This window comes from Pan paniscus, chromosome 6, assembly GCF_029289425.2.
Source record: "Pan paniscus chromosome 6, NHGRI_mPanPan1-v2.0_pri, whole genome shotgun sequence".
NCBI classification, from domain to species: Eukaryota; Metazoa; Chordata; class Mammalia; order Primates; family Hominidae; genus Pan; species Pan paniscus.
Window position 1 is genome coordinate 76,646,095 of NC_073255.2, and position 17,581 is coordinate 76,663,675.

Below are 17,581 nucleotides of genomic sequence, written 5' to 3' on the forward strand. Positions count from 1 at the left end.
GCTGTGCTGTTTTCTGCCAAAATTGTTTTGACTATGCAGGGTTTCTTCTAGTTTTGTATAATTTTAGGATTTTTTTCTACTTCTGTGAAAAATGACTTAGGAATTTTGATAGGAATGGTATTAAATCTGTAGAGCACTTTGTGTAGTATGGACATTTTAACAATATTATTTCTTCTAATCATGAACATGGGGTAACTTTCTATTTATTTGTGTCTTCTCCAATTTTTTTTAAACACAAAACCAGCATGTATTGAAAGCAGGTATCAGCTCTGATTACAACAAATCAGCTTAGAGATACCATTACTCAGAAGAAAAATATATACAAAATATATGTGTGTGTGTGTGTGTGTGTGTGTATAATATATACAATATACACAAAAATCTCAAAGAAAGGAGAACAAAAGAACTTAAAAGAATTAAACTTGAAAGGTACTGTATTACTAAAATGGTCTTGTTGTAAAGTAATAACAAATTCCACAATGAGCCCTACTTGAGAAAACCATGTGCCCTCAAGCCTGGGGGTGAGGACTCTAGTTCTCAAATTCTTAGAACACAGCACAGGATTCTCTGGGGCAGAGAGGCTGGCTGCAGCATGAGGGCCTCACTGTTGACTCCATTTAACAAAGTCCATGACCCAGACACAGGCTAAACACAGGGAATGAGGCCACCAGGCAAATCACACCCGCCCCTGCCCCCATGAGCCCCATAAAAGAGAAGTGGTTTCTGAAATCTACAGACTTGGCAGGGACCACTGGGCCATAGATAGCTTAGAGAGAATTATTTTGTGATCAGTCACACAAAAACCCTAGAATCTAAGCCCTACAATTCCCTTATCCAAATTCCCACTGACGAGGGAGGTAGAAGAGTAAGACGTGGAAGCTGTCACCAAACCAGTATTTGGTCTTCTGTAAACAGGGATAAACATAAAACACTGTTTCAGCCAGGCACAGAGGCTCATGCCTGTAATCCTGGCACTACAGAAGGCCGAGACAGGTGGATCACTTAAGGTCAGAAGTTCAAGAACAGCCTGGCCAACATGGTGAAACCTCGTCTCTAGTAAAAATACAAAAATTCACCACGCGTAGTGGCACGTGCCTGTAATCCCAGCTACTTGGGAGGCTGAAGCAGGAGAATTTCTTGAATCTGGGAGACGGAAGTTGCAGTGAGCCAAGATCATGCCATTGCACTCCAGCCTGGGTGACAGAGCAAGACTCTATTTCAAAAAAAACCCAAAGAACAAAAAAACAAACACTGTTTCACAAGTGGGCTTCAAAGAACTACTGGACACAGCAGGTGAAAGATCCCAAAGTCCCATTGAGCACCTCCCACAGGAGGAGGAGGAGGAAAAGGAGGGGAAGGGGGAGGAGAGATGAGTGCCAGAGGGGAGATGTGCTTGTTCCCTGCTGAGGTTACTGCTGCCAACTGTCCTGCTCTGCTGATTTGTACAGTTCCCCCTACTTTCTGGAATAGCCCTCTCATGGCCCAAATCTCACTTCTCTGAGCCTAAACCCCCCAGTCTCAAGCATAGAGAGCAGAAATGCCAGATGCAAAGGCTTTCTGGGTAGGGGTGGTGGAGGCAGTCTTCTAGAGAACACGGAGTTCTTGTGCACCACCTCGGTTGCAGGCAGGGCAGGGCAAAGAGAATGCTGAGGTACAGGGGGCAGAAGGCAGCCGCTCAGTGGACAGGGAAGATTCAGCTGGAGACTGACAGGATGTTTCCATGGCATGGTCCCTGTAAGCAATGGCTGGGGTCAGCTGGGAGGAAGGGCTGAACAGCATAGCTCTACCTAACTGGTGTGGGAAGACCATGTCTCTCCCCTTCCTGAATTCCGCCAGAGGAACATGGCTCCTAGCTTTGGAACTTTACACTCAAACAATAAGCCTGAAGGGAAGAAGTCTTGGCTGGGTGCAGTGACTCAAGCCTGTAATCCCAGCACTTTGTGAGTCCAAGACGGGGGGATTACCTGAGGTCAGGAGTTCGAGACCAGCCTGGTCAACGTGGTGAAACCCTGTCTCTATTTAAAATACAGAAAATTAGCCGGGCATGGTGGCAGGCACCTGTAATCCCAGCTACTCAGGAGGCTGAGGCAAGAGAATCACTTGAACCAGGGAGGCAGAGGTTGCAGTGAGTCAAGATCATGCCATTGCACTCCAGTCTGGGTGATAAGAGCAAAACTCTCTCCCAAGGGAAAAAAAAATGTCCATCCTGTCAACTTTGGCTTCTCATTTATGGGTGTGTGTGCTGCTGCAGATTTGGGCAAGATGTTTGGAGAGCTTCTTAATGTTTCCCAAGGCCTACGGATCTAGCTGGGCAATACTGAGCCTCTGCAAGTCACTGGCAAAAAATCACATGCACTCTTTTCCACCCGCTGACACAGTGAGGAAGATCTCTTTGCTATGGGCAAGAGGGCTGCCATTTCCTGAGATGTTGTAATTCTGCTCTCCTGTGGCAGGAGTGCACAGGCCAGGGATCATGAAGACCCTCAAGTCAAACGTGGGTATCAGGCCTGGAGTTGGTTTCACTATGGACACGTCCAATCAGCCCACAGTTGGGGTAACAGTGTTAGCACAGCTTGACCTTTCTCTTCTGCCTTTTCCTTGTACAGACTGAGTTCTCTTCTTGGATGGAGTTCACCTTTTGACTCTTGCAGTTTGAAGATCCCTGCGTTTATTTTCCTCCTCTTCATTCTCTTCCACTATCATTTCATCTACTTGTATCACCTTTCATGCTTTAGTAGATTTCAGGGGTGTTTGAATAGCTTCTGCAGTTCGTTTGCTTATTTCGGTGATATCCAGGTCAGCTGTTGCTGCCTCTTCTAAGCCTTGTTTGTTTCCTCCAAAGGAGAAGTAGTTAAGACATTCATCTTTGCGCAGTGCCTTTGGGAGCCACAGGATCTGGATGTTGTAGAGGTTATCCACCTCTTTGAAGAGGTTCTGCCTGACTGACTCAGTTGGCTTGATTCATATTTCCATTTCGAAGTCTTTAAGAAAGGAGGTGAGCTTCCACCTCCCTAAGGAGTTGGTCTTGGCTACCCAACTGCTGCCCTTCCTAGGAGCCATGATGCTCAGTGGAGGCTGCGGGGAGCAACAGATAAGGAGCAGGAAGGCAAACTCTTCTTCAATTTTAAATCGAGTTTTACAGCTTTTTTTTTTTTGAGGTGGAGTCTTGCTCTGTTGCCCAGGCTGGAGTGCAGTGGTGCGATCTCAGCTCACTGCAACATCCCCCTCCCAGGTTCAAGAGATTCTCCTGCCTCAGCCTTCCAAGTAGCTGAGATTACAGGCATGCACCACCACATCTGGCTAATTTTTATTTTTTTCTTTTTTAGATGGAGTTTTGCTCTTGTTGCCCAAGCTGGAGAGCAATGGTGCAATCTCGGCTTACCACAAACTCTGCCTCCAGGGTTCAAGCACTTCTCCTGCCTCGGCCTCCCGAGTAGCTAGGATTAAAGGCGTGCACCACCACGCCCAGCTAATTTTGTATTTTTAGTAGAGACGGGGTTTATCCATGTTGGTCAGGCTTGTCTCAAACTCCTGACCTCAGGTGATCTGCACGCCTCAGCCTCCCAAGGCGCTGGGATTAGAGGTGTGAGCCACTGCACCCAGCCTAATTTTTCTATTTTTTTAGTGGAGATGGGGTTTCGCCATGTTGGCCAGGCTGGTCTTGAACTCCTGACTTCAGGTGATCTGCCAGCCTCTGCCTCCTAAAGTGCCGGGATTACAGGTGTGAGCCACTGCACCCAGTGTTTTTTTTTTTTTTTTTGAGACAGAGTCTTGCTCTGTCACCCAGGCTGGAGTGCAGTGGTGCAATCTCGGCTCACTGCAATGTCCACCTCCCGGGTTCAAGTGATTCTCCTGCCTCAGCCTCATGAAAACCTGGGATTACAGGTGCCCACCACCACACATGGCTAAGTTTTTGTATTTTTAGTAGAGATGGGGTTTTGCCATGTGGGCCAGGCTGGTCTCAAGCTCCTGGCCTCAAGTGATTCACCTGCCTCAGCCTCCCAAAGTGCTGAGATTACAGGTTGAGCCACCGCACCTGGCCAAGATTTACAGTTCTTAGTGCGCAGATATTTTACTTCCTTGGTCAGATTTATTCCTAAGCGTTATATTTGTCATCATTATTCACAATAGCCAAGATATGGAAGCAATCTAAGTGCCCATCAACAATGTGCAGAATAAAATACTGTAGAGCTTTTAAAAAGAATGAAATCATGTCATGTGTAAAACATGAATGAAACTGTAGGACACTATGCTAAAAAAAAGTAAACCAGGCACAGAAGGACAAATACTGCATAATCTCACTTATATGTGGTAACTAAAAACGTCACTCTCACAGAAATAGAGAGTAGACAGGTGGTGACTGGAGGAAAGTGGGGAGGCAGAGGGATGAGGAAATGGAAAATACTGATCAAACGGTACAAAATTTTAGTTAGACTAGAGGAGTAAGCTTCAGTGATCTATTGCACTGCATGGTGCCCAAAATTAATAATAAGCTACTGTATATTTCAAAATTGCTAAAATGGGGACTGGAGTGAAGGAAGGTGGCTGAATAGAACCCCTTATCAGTCATCCCCCTACATAAACACCAAATTGAACAATTATCCATGCAAGAAAGCACCTTCATAAGAATGAAAAATCAGGTGAGCAATCACAGTACCTGCTTTTAACATTATATCAAGAAAGGAGGCACTGAAGATTGTAGTAAAGAGTCTTGTGTAGCCTATGCCTGCTGACATTCATCCCCCAGCAGCACCATACTGAACAGAGAGAGAATCTGTGTGCTTTGGGGAGGGAGAGTGAAGTGATCGTGGGACTTTGCATTGGAACTCAGTGACTGCCTTGTCACAGTGGAACACAACACAGGGCAGAATTCTGCTAGGGCCCACAAAGGGAACATTTTTTTTTTCACCCAGGCTGGAGTGCAGTGGCACGATCTTGGCTCACTGCAACCTCCACTTCCCAGGTTCAAGTGATTCTCCTGCCTCAGCCTCCTGAGTAGCTGGGACTACAGCTACACACCACCATGCCTGGCTAACTTTTGTATTTTTAGTGGAGACAGGGTTTCATCATATTGGTCAGGCTGGTCTCGAACTCCTGACCTCAGGTGATCCGTCTGCCTCAGCCTCCCAAAGTGCTGGGACTACAAGTGTGAGCCACCACTCCTGGCCAAAGGGAGCATTTAACCTAGAACCCACTAAAAAGGAATCCCCCATGCCAGAGATAGATAGGAACTTAAGTTCCAGCTACCTCCACCACATGTTAATTAAAGTGCCCTGGGGTCCTGGATAAATTTGAAAGGCAGTCAGGCCACAGGGTCTGCAGTCCTTGGGCAAGTCCAGGTACTGAGCTTGCTCAGAGCCAGTGGAATGGGAATGCATGTGACCCAGTAAGACACCAGTTTTGGTGGCCAAGAAATGCTTGTATCACACCTCCCCCAACTCCAGGTAGTGCAGCTCAAAGAGAGATGCCTTCCACTTGTGGGAAAGAGAAGGAAGATTAGAAGAGAACTTTGTCTTACAACTTGAGTAGCAGCTCAGCCACAGTAAAACACACACTAAACCGATTCCAGGACCTACTTCCTGGACATTTCTAGACTCACTCTGGGACAGAAGGGAACTTGCTGCACTGAAGAGATGGACCCAGCCGGGCAGGACTCACCACCTGCTGACTAAAGATCCTTTGGGCCTCAAACAAACATAAGTAGTAGCAAGGCAGTAGTTGCCATGGGCCTTGGGCAGGACCCAGTAATTTGCAGGCTTCATATGTGACCCAGCACAGTCCCAGCCGTGGTGGCCACAGGAGCCACTATGTCACCCCTTCCTCAACTCCAAGCAACCTAGCACAGACAGAGAGACTCCTTCTGTTTGGGAGAAAGTGAGAAAGAGTTTGAGAGATTCTGCCTAATAATCCAGGGAATTCTCCCAGATATTATCCAAGACCACTGAGGCAGTATGAGTCGGCTAGAGTCACAGTGTTACTGGGCTTGGGGTACTCCCTAGTAAATTCCCTTTGAATACTTAGAAAACCTTCTCAAGAAGAACAGGCACAATTGAGCCCAGACTGCAAAGATTACAATAAATATATAACTATTCAATGCCAAGATATAGATAAACATTGACAAGCATCAAGACCATCCCAGAAAACATGACCTCACCAAATGAAACAAATAAGGCACTAGTGACCAATCCCAATCACATGTCTCAGGACAGAGATAAGTAACCTTTCAGAGAATTCAAAATAGCTGTTTTGAAAGAGCTCAATGAAATTCAAAATAACACAGAGAAGAAATTCAGAATTATATTAGATAAATTTACCAAAGAGATTAAAATAGTTTTTAAAAATCAAACAGAAATATTGAAACTAAAAAAATTAATTGACATACTGAAGAATGCATCAGAGTCCCTTAACAGCAGAACTGGTCAAGCAGAAGAAAAAATTACTGAGCTTGAAGAAAGCTATGTGAAAATACAGTTAGAGGAGACAAAAGAAAAATGAATTTAAAAATAATGTGTACCTACAGGATCTAAAAATAGTCTCAAAAGGGCAAATTTAAGAGTTATTGGCCTTAAAAAGGAGGCAGAGAGAGAGATAGGAGTAGAAAGATTATTCGAAGGGATAATATCAGGGAATGTCTCAAACCTAGAGAAAGATATCAATGTTCAAGTACAAGAAAGTTATAGAACACCAAGCAGATCTAACCCATAGAAGATTACCTCAAGGGACGTGATAATCAAACTCCCAAAGGTCAAGGATAAAGAAAGGATCCTAAAAGCAGCAAGAGAAAACAAACAAGTAACACACAATGGGGCCTCAATGTGTCTGGCAGCACACTTTTCAGTGGAAAACTTACAGGCCAGGAGAGAATGGCATGACATACGTAAAATGCTGAAGAAGAAAACCTTTTAGCCAAGAATGGTACATCCAGTAAAAATATCCTATGAACATGAAGGAGAAATGAAGACTTTCCCAGACAAATACAAGTTGAAGGATTTCATTAGCACCAAACCTGTCCTAAAATAAATACTAAAGGGAATTCATATATATATATATATATATATATATATATATATATATATATATCACATTGATGGGCAATAGGAAACCATTTGAAGATACAAGACTCACTGGTAATATTAGGTTAGCTCAAGAGGAACTGTGGGTCGGGCATGGTGGCTCATGCTTGTAATCCCAGCACTTTGAGAGGCTGAGGCGGGAGGATCACAAGGTAGGAGTTCAAGACCAGCCTGGCCAACACAATGAAACCCCATCTCTACTAGAAATACAAAAATTAGCTGGACATGGTGGCAGGTACCTGTAATCCTAGCTACTCGGCAGTCTGAGGCAGGATAATTGCTTGAACCTGGGAGGCGGAGGTTGCAGTGAGCCAAGATCACGCCATTGCACTCCAGCCTGGGTGACAGAGCTAGACTCTGTCTCAAAACAAACAAACAAACAAAAAAACAACAAAAAAAAAAAAAGAAAGAGGAGCTGTGTTTTTTGCCATTACTTTTAATGCCATAACTTCTAATAGCAAAAACTGCAACTATTTTTGCACCAACCTAATAGTAAGTATACAGATACACATGGAATGTTATAACAAGCTTATTGTAGTGGGTAAAGCACTCATATCTGTAGTAGAAATACTAAAATGTAAACCTATCAAAAATGATAACTACAACTTTTCAAGACATAGACAGTATAAGATAGAAATAGAAAATTTTTAAACGTTAAAAAAGTGGAGGGATGAAGTTAAAGTGTAAAGTTTTTATTAGTTTTTTGCTCATTCATTAGTTTCTTTGTTCATTTATGCAATCACTGATAAGTTGTCATCAGTTTAAAATAATGGGTTATAAGATGCTATATGCAAGCCTCATGGTAACCTCAAAAAAAACATACAATAGATACACAAAAAATAGAAAACAAGAAATTAAAGTATACCATCAGAGAAAATCACCTGGACTAAAAGGAAGACAAGAAGGTAGGAAAGAAAGAAGAGAAGACCACAAAGTCACTGGAAAACAAATAACAAAATGATAAGAGTAAGTCCTTACTTATCAATAATAACCTTGGATGTGAGTAAATGGACTAAACTCTCCAATCAAGAAACACAGAGTGATTAGCTGGGCATGGTGGTGGGCATCTGTAATCCCAGCTACTCGGGAGGCTGAGGCAGGAGAATCGCTTGAACCCTAGAGGTGGAGGTTGCAGTGAGCCGAGATTGTGCCATTACACTCCAGCCTGGGTGACAGAGCAAGACTCTGTCTCAAAAAAAAACAAAAACCAAAAAACAACAACAAAAAAAACAAGACCCAACGATCCGTTGCCTACAAGAACACACTTAAAAAGACACAAATAGACTGAAAATAAAGGGATGGGAAAAGATAATTCCATGCAAATGGAAACAAAAACAGAACACGAAAATGTATACTTATATAAGATAAAATACATTTCAAGACAAAAACTGTAAAAACAGACAAGGAAGGTTCATTACATATGAATAAACGGATCAATTCAGCAAGAGGCCATAACAACTATAAATATGTACGTACCCAACATTGGAGCACTTAGATATATAAAGGAAATATTATTAGAGCTAAAGAAAAAGAAAGATTCCAATACAATAATAGCTGGAGACTTCAACACTCCACTTTCGGCATTGGACAGATCATCCAGACAGAAAATCAGCAAAAAAATCCTGACTTAATCTGCAGTATGGACCAAATGAACCTAAAAGATAGTTACAGGACATTTCATCCAATGGCTACAGAATGCGCATTCTTCTCCTCTGCATGTAGCATATTCTCAAGGATAGAGCATATGTTAGGCCACAAAACAAGTCTTAAACAATGCAAAATACGAAATCATCAAGTATTATCCCTGACTACAATGGAATAAAAGTGTAGATCAATAACAAGAGGAACTTTGGAAACTACACAAACACATGGAAATTAAGCAATATGTTCCTGAATGACCAGTGGGTCAATGAGGAAATAAAGAAGGTAATTTTAAAATTTATTGAAACAAATAAAAATGGAAATATAACATACCAAAACCTATGGGACACAGCAAAAGCAGTACCAAGAACAAAGTTTATAGCAATAAGTGCCTACATCAAAAAAGTAGAAAAACATCAAATAAACAATCTAACAATGCATCTTAAAGAACTAGAAAAGCAAGAGCAAACCAAACCCAAAATTAGTATAAGAAATAATAAAAATCAGAGCAGAAAGAAATGAAATTAAAATGAAAAAAATACCAAAGATCAATGAAATGAAAAGTTTATTTTTTGAAAATATAAACAAAATCTGCAAACCTTTAGCCAGACTGAGAAAGAAAAAGAGTAGATCCAAATAAATAAAATCAGAGATGAAAAAGGAGACATAATGGCCAGGTGCAGTGGCTCATGCCTGTAATCCCAGCACTTTGGGAGGCTGAGGCAGGAGGATTGCTTGAGCCAGGAGTTTGAGACCATCCTGGGCAACATAGTGAGACCCCATCTCTAAAAATAAAAAAAGAGAAAGAAAGAAAAAGGAGACATTACAACTGAGGCTGCAGAAATCCAAAGGCTCATTAGAGGCCACTGTGAGCCACTATATGCCAATAAATTTAAAAACATAGAAGAAATTGATGAATTCCTAGACATATACATACTATCAAGATTGAACCATGAAGAAATTGTAAACCTGAAGGACAAGTAACAAGTAATGAGACCAAAATCATAATAAGAAGTCTCCCAGCAAAGACAAGTCCAGGATCTGATGGCTTCACTGCTGAATTTCAGCAAACATTTAAAGAACCAATACTAATTCTACTCAAACTATTCTAAAACATATAGGAGAAGGGAATAAATCAGATCTCATTCAACAAGGCCAGTATTACCCTGATACCAAAACCACAGAAAGACACATCAAAACAAGAAAACTCCAGGCCAATATCTCTGAGGAACATTGATGAAAAACCCCTCAAAAAATACTAGCAAACTGAATTCAACAACACATTAAAAATCCTTCACCACGACCAAGTGGAATTTATCCCAGGGATGCAAGGATGCTTCAGCACACACAAATCAATCAATATGGTACATCATATCAGTATGGTACATTCCTATCAGAATGAAGGACAAAAACCATATGATCATTTCAATTGATGCTGAAAGGGCATTTGATAAAATTCAATATCCCTTCATCATAAAAAAATTCAAAAAACTGTGGATAGAAGCAACATACCTCAACATAATAAAAGCCATGTATGGCAGACTCTCAGCTAGTATCATACTGAATGGGAAAAAAACTTAAAGCTTTTCCTCTAAGATCTGGAAAATGACAAGGATGCCCACTTTCACCACTGTTATTCAACTGGAAGTCCTAGCTAGAGCAATAAGACCAGAGAAAGATATAAGGGGGTTCCAAATTGGAAAGGAAGAAGTCAAATTATTCTTGTTTGCAGATGATATGATCTCCTATGCAGAAAAACCTAAAGACTCCACCAAAATAAAACTATTGGAACTGATAAACAAAATTAATAAAGTTACAACATACAAAATCAACCTACAAAAATCAGTAGCATTATTATATGCCAACAGTGAAAATCTGAAAAAAAACTAATCCAACTTACAATAGCTATAAATAAAATAAAATACCTAGAAATAAACATGACCAAAGAAATGAAAAATCCCTACAATGAAAACTATAAATATTGATGTAAGAAATTGAAAAGGATGCAAAATAATGAGAACATAGTTCATGTTCATGGATTGGAAGAATCAATAATATTGTTAAAATGTCCATACTACCCAAAGCAATCTATAATAGATTCAATGCAATACCTATCAAAATATCAGTGACATTCTTCAAAGAAAAAGAAAAAACAATCCTAAGATGTATATGGAACCAAAAAAATACTTAAAGCAATTCTGGGCAAAAATAACAACACTGGAGGAATCGCATTACCTGACTTCAAATTATACTACAAAGCCATAAGTGAAACAGCATGGTACCAGCATAAAAACAGACACACAGACCAATGGAACAGAATAGAGAACCCAGGAATAAATCCATACAGCCACAGAGAACTCATTTTCAACAAAGGTGCCAAGCACATACACTGGGGAAAGGATAAGCTCTTCAATAAATGGTGTTGGGAAAACTGGATATCCATATGCAGAAGAAAGAAACCATTATCTTTCACCACATACAAAAATCAAATCAAAACGGATTAAAGACTTAAATGTAAGACCTCAAACTATGAAACTACTATAAAAAACATTGGGGAAACTCTTCAGGACGTTTATTGAGTAATACCCCACAAGCACAGGCAATCAAAGCAAAAATAGACAAATGGGATCATCTCAAATTAAAAAGCTTCTGCAAAACAAAGGAAACAATCAACAAAGTGAAGAGACAACCTACACAATGAGAAAATATTTACAAACTATTTATCTGACAAGAGATTAATAACCAGAATATATTTAAGTAACTCAAACAACTCAATAGGAAAAAATCTAATAATCCAATTTAAAATGGGCAAAAGATCTGAATAGACATTTCTCCAAAGAAGACATAAAAATGTCTTCTTTTGTCTTATTGATAATAGCCGTTTTAACATGTGTGAAGTAACTGCTCATTGTGGGTGTTTTAAAATGCCGAACAAGCAAATGAAAAGGTACTTAACACGCTGATTACCAGAGAAAGGCAAATAAAAACTACAATGAGGTATCATCTCACCCCAGTTAAAAAAGCTTTTATCCAAAAGACAGGCAATAACAAATGCTGGTGAAGGTGTGGAGAAAAAGGAATCCTTGTACACTGTTGGCAGGAATGTCAATCAGTACAGTCTTTACGGAAAAAAGTATGGAGTTTCCTCAAAAAAACTAAAAATAGAACTACCATATGATCCAGCAATCCCACTAGTGGGTATATACCCAGAAAAAAGGAAAGTAGTATATTAAAGAGATAGCTCCACTCCCATGTTTGTTACAGCAGTATTCACAATAGCCCAAATTTGAAAGCAACCTAAGTATCCATCATCGATGAATGAATAAAGTAAATGTGGTACATATACATGATAGAGTACTGTTCAGCCATAAAAAATAATGAGATCCCGTCATTTGCAACAACATGAATGGAACCGAGGATATTACGTTAAGTGAAATAAGACACGGGAAGACAAATTTCACATGTTCTTACTCATTTGTGGAGCTAAAAATTAAAACAATTGAACCCATGGGGATAAAGAGAGGAATGTTTATTACCAGAAACTAGGAAAGGACTGGGGAGGGAGAGAAGCGGGGATGGTTGATGGTACAAGTAAATAGTTACATAGAATGAATAAGATCTAGTATTTGATAGCACAGGAGGTGACTACAGTCAACAATAATTTATTGTACATTTTAGAATAACTAAAAGAGTATACTTGGATTGTTTGTGACACAAAGAAAGGATAAATGCTTGAGTTGATGGGTACTCTATTTACCCTGATGTGATTACTACACACTGAATGCCAGTATCAAATATCTCATGTGCCCTATAAATACTTACACCTACTATGTATCCATACAAATTAAAAATTAAAAAACAAAGGCCTGGTGTGGTGGCTCATGCCTGTAATCCTAGCAGTTTGGGAGGCTGAGGCAGGCAGATCACCTGCGGTCAGGAGTTTGAGACTAGTCTGCCTAACATGCCAAAACCCCATCTCTACTAAAAATACAAAAAAAAAAAAATTACCTGGGTATGGTGGCATGTCCCTGTAATCCCAGCTACTAGGGAGGCTGAGGAAGGAGAATTGCTTGAACCCAGGAGGCAGAGGTTGCAGTGAGCCGAGATCACACCATTGCACTCCAGCCTGGGCAACAAGAGCTAAACTCCATCTCAAAAAAAGAAAAAATTTAAAACACAATAAGCTGTTACTTCACCCATGCTAAAATGACTATTATCAATAAGACAAACAAGTGCTGGTAAGGATGTGGAAAAAAGGGAACCCTTGTACACTGTTGGTGGCAATGTAAATTAGGACAGCCATTATGAAAAACAGTATGGAGCTTCTTCAAAAAATTAAAAATGAAACAACTACCATATGATCCAGCAATCACACTACTGGATATATATACCTCCCCAAAATGAAGTCAGTATGTCAGAGAGATACCTACACTACCATTACTCACAAGAGCCAAGATATGGAAGCAATCTAAGTGTCCATGAATGGATGCATGAGGAAAAAATGTGTGGTATATATATGCAATGGAATACTATTCAGCCTTACAAATCAGGAAATCCTATCATTTGCAGCAACATGGATGGAACTGGAGGACTTTACACTAAGTGAATATGCCAAGCACAGAAAGACAAATAGTAAATGATCTCACTAACATATCAAATTTTTAAAAGTTAAACTTATAGAAACAGAGAGTAGAATGCTGGTTACATGAGTTAGGTAGAGGGTATAGTAGGAGAGATGTTAGTCAAAGGATACAAACTTTTAGTTAGATAAGAACAAGTTAAAGAGATCTATTGCACAACATAGTGACTGTGTTAATAACAATATTTTATACTCTTGAAAATTGCTAAGATAGATGTTAAGCTTTCATCACAAAAATAATTGAGACAGCACATGTTAATTATATCAACTTAGCCATTCCACAATGTATATGTATTTCAAAACATCATGTTGTACATGATAAGTACATACAATTTTATTTGTCAATTAAGATTAATTAATGAAAAATAATTTGTATGGCTCTCTCCTGTGTTTATCATGTCCAGAAGATTGATAATATATGGTTTATTGTGAGTAATACTGTGACCAAATTTTATACATCAACATATAGTACAGATATATATTTTATAACACATACTAATATATAATACAACATAATATACATTAAAACATTAAGTTTATATATTAAAACATTAAGTTAAACAAAAGTTTAACAAATTTTAAAATTTCTAATATGTCATTTTTTGAAAAACATCATTCGGGGCTGGGCATGGTGGCTCATGCCTATAATCCCAGCACTTTTAGAGGCCAAGGCAGGTGGATAACCTGAGGTCGGGAGTTTGAAATCAGCCTAATATGGTGAAACCCTGTCTCTACTAAAAATACAAAAATTAGCCAGGTGTGGTGGCAGGCACATGTAATCCCAGCTACTCAGAAGGCTGAGGCAGGAGAATCACTTGAACCTGAGAGGCGGAGGTTGCGGTGAGCCAAGATCGTGGCACTTGCACTCCAGCCTGGGTGACAAGAGAAAAATCTGTCTCAAAAAACAAACAAAAAAACCAAAAATATCATTTGGAAACCAGTACAAGTAGAAATCTTCCATTCCCCAATAATTAGTACCATAACTATATGAACAAGATAATAAATTACTGCTTACTACACTATTCTAACTCATTATGATGCTAAATAATAATATAAATGTCAAAGGTATAATCTTTAGCCAAAGGTAAATTGTACTTTGTTTTAAAAAGTTTATCACTCTTTTTTCTAGTGACCAGTTTAAAATGGTTTCTACATTAGCTAGCAATGAGTTTATGCAACACATCTACACACTAGTATTTTTGCTTCCATTTTGTTTAAAGTGCTTTCCAGCATTCTCAATGTCATAATTTATACAAAGACAGATAATATGCACGTGGCACATTGGGAGCATCGGGATAAACAAAGAGGTTCTTCCCAGCCTCTGGAGATTTTGGCTTAAAGCAGCGTTCAGCAGACTTCTATGAGAATGAGTCATTGTCACAGTAAGCATTAATTTACATAAAACAGAGTTTGCATTCCTCATTAGTAATTGTTAACTTACAGATTAGCAAGAGTTACCAATATTAGCTCAATTTAAAATGTTACTTTGAGACTACAAATGATACACATATATTTAACTTAATCATTTCAGAGTCTGCCCTCTTTCATATTTACCTTGCAAAACTCCCCAAGGGTAGTAACAGCCTCTGACCATCCTTTTTCCAACTTTCACTTCAACCATACTCCCTACCACAGCAAATGGTAACAGTCCCTAGAAAACAAGAATGATATGAATTGAATTCTCTAGCACCAGTAAAGCTTACTATATTACTCTCACTCCTGTTATAAAAATGACAGCGATGACAATATTGTAATAAATTTAATTAGGGATCTACCCTGTGTCTCATTTTAAGACTTGACAGTATGCGCTAATTGGTTTCTGTCAGCATCAGTCTCAGGCTGTGCACACAATTGGAAACTGTCTACTGAGCAGAGCCTAAAGCAAGGTATCCTGCTGTAGGAAACACAAAGAAAAAGGATTTTTAGTAGACATCATTTTTCTCACACTATCTTTACCCTGAACCATCTTCACCCTGAACCGTCTTTACCCTGAATGTTGAAGAAATAACATGCAAGTAACTTTTAACTCTGGTATAAAAGTTAAAAGACAAAATATTAAAAATCACTATCACTATTATAATAATTGATGGATACAATATAAAATGTATTAATAAGCAATACTCTATATGTCTCAATAAATTATGTTTATTTTTTGAGACAGAGTCTGACCCTGTCACCCAGGCTGGAGTGCAGTGGCATGAGCTTGGCTCACTGCAACCTCTACCTTCCAGGTTTGAGTGATTCTCCTGCCTCAGCCTCCGGAGTAGCTAGGATTACAGGCGCCCGCCACCACACCTAAGCTAATTTTTGTATTGTTTAGTAGAGATCGAGTTTCATCATGTTGGCCAGGCTGGTCTTGAACTCCTGACCTCAGGTGATCCGCCCACCTTGGCCTCCCAAAGTGCTGGGATTACAGGTGTGAGCCACGTGCCCAGCCAAAAGAATTTTTTAAATTTTACAGTACTTAGCATTTAAATTCAGAAATCTATTTAGTGTTTGAGGTATCTTAAAATAAAGGTGGTGTAAATCATAGGAAAAGAGAAATGGAAGAAATGGAATTAACAGTTAGTTACAGTTACCTGTTACATTCTAGACTCTGTGTGTCATATCCTGACACACTTCAAGAAAAAAAAAATCCTTAATAGAGATGTCATTGATCCCATAGCATAGATAAGTTAACAGTCTCAGGGAAGATGAGTGAATTGTGCAGGATCTTTTGGCTTTTAAGCAGAGAAGCTAGGATGGAAATCTAAATATATATATATATACTTTCAAAATTTATCATCTTTTGGCTGGGCATGGTGTCTCATGCCTATAATCCCAGCACTTTGGGAGGCCAAGGTGGGTGGATCACCTGAGGTCAGGAGTTCAAGACCAGCCTTGCCAACATGATGAAAACCCATCTCTACTAAACATACAGAAATTAGTTGGGCGTGGTGGTGGGCACCTGTAATCCCTGCTACTCAGGAGGCTGAGGCAGGAGAATTGCTTGAATCCAGGAGGCAGAGGTTGCAGTGAGCTAAGATTGCACCATTGCACTCCAGCCTGAGCAACAAGAGTGAGACTCCATCTCAAAAAAAAAATCATCTTTCAAATTTTAAGCTAATATTTTAGGCATTTACTAGCATAAAATATTTACACAAATAAAGAGTTTGGTCATCTTTACTACTGCCCTGATTCTAAAACCAGAGACAATACAGCATTCTGCATCCAAGCCCCATCTACTGTTTTTGAGGCAAAGTCCTTGGCAAGTGCATTTGAGAGTTGGAGGCTCCCTTTTACCACTTAAGACCTACTTGTGAAATAGGGGCCCTTCCTTGTATGCAGAAAACAGAGAAGATGGGGGCCCTGACCAACCTTGCCTAGTTCATGAGGCAGTGGCTCATTGTGTGGGGAAGCAATCCAAAGAACCTCAGACTGCTGCTCCTCCACAATGAGCTCTCAGTTACCAGCAGTGCCTGAAGCTTCAGGGTGGGGGGGTAACCTGCCATTGTTTCCACCCACAATTCCAGAACCCTGTCTCAGAGATTTTGGCTTGGAGGGGAAACAGGCCAAGAAACAGAGAAAACCCATCCAAAAATTTAAATGTAATCCCAAGGGACCTGAATAGCCAAAAAAATATTGAAAGACCAAAGTTAGAGATCTCACACTTCTAGAATTCAAAACATATTACAAAGGTACAGTAATCAAAATAGTTTGGGAGTAGCATAAAGACAGACATGTAGACCAATGGAATCAAATACAGAGTCCAGGGTTAAACCTCCCTTACCTATTCTTCTTTTGATGGACATTTGGGTTGCTTCCATCTCTCAGCTACTGTGAATAATAATGTGATTTATATGCTTTACAAATATCTAAGTAAGTCCCTACTTTCGATTCTTTCAGATATATACCCAGAAAGAGGATTGTTAGATCATATGGTAATTTTATTTTCAATTTTGGAGAAACCACCTGTATTAGTCTATTTTCATGCTGCTGATCAAGATATACCTGAGACTGGGAAGAAAAAGAGGTTTCATTGGACTTACAGTTCCACGTGGCTGGGGAGGCCTTAAAAGCATCATGGGAGGTGAATGGCACTTCTTACATGGCAGTGGAACGAGAAAATTGGAAGAAGCAAAAGCAGAAACCCCTGATACATACATCAGATCTCGTGAGACTTATTCACTATCATGAGAATAGCACGGGAAAGACCTGCCCCCCACGTTTTAATTATCTTCCACTGGGT

The 17,581-nt window shown here is 39.7% G+C and overlaps 2 pseudogenes; both read right to left on the reverse strand.

Moving 5' to 3' along the window:
* The window catches only part of LOC129398319 (septin-14-like), a 43,477-nt pseudogene that overhangs the window by 14,544 nt on the left and 11,352 nt on the right, over nucleotides 1-17,581 (reverse strand).
* On the reverse strand, nucleotides 2,115-4,670 carry LOC117980982 (borealin-like; annotated as a pseudogene).